Here is a 437-nt window from a genome sequence, read left to right as displayed (position 1 = left end):
GTGCCCCCCACAAAGCACAGGAGAGCCCCCAGACCCCCAGCACTGCTCCTGCAGCCCCCTGGCACATCCCAGCGACACCACGGGTGGGTTCCTTCACCCCTCATCCCCCATCCGAGCCCTGGGACCCTCAAAGCTGGGGGTGCCACCATCCCCAGAGGGACTCCTGGGGGTCCCACAGAGCCAAGGAGCTCTGAAGGGTCCCGTCCCCCTCGTTATGTGGATCCATTCATGCCATGCTCAAATCCTCTCGGGCAGAGTTGGGGACCCCCGCCAGCCCCCCAGGTTAAGGACAGGGGGCTGGGGGGCTCAGGTTTCCCTCTCTGCCGGGCTGGAGCCGGGGACCATTAGCCCCCTGGGAGCATGACGGGCCGGGGGGACATCAAAGTGCCTTCAGCTCCACGGCGCCTCGGGGATACGGGAACATCCCCCCAGTACCT

Source organism: Geospiza fortis, unplaced genomic scaffold (assembly GCF_000277835.1).
Source record: "Geospiza fortis unplaced genomic scaffold, GeoFor_1.0 scaffold1695, whole genome shotgun sequence".
NCBI lineage: Eukaryota > Metazoa > Chordata > Aves > Passeriformes > Thraupidae > Geospiza > Geospiza fortis.
This window is presented reverse-complemented; position numbering follows the sequence as displayed.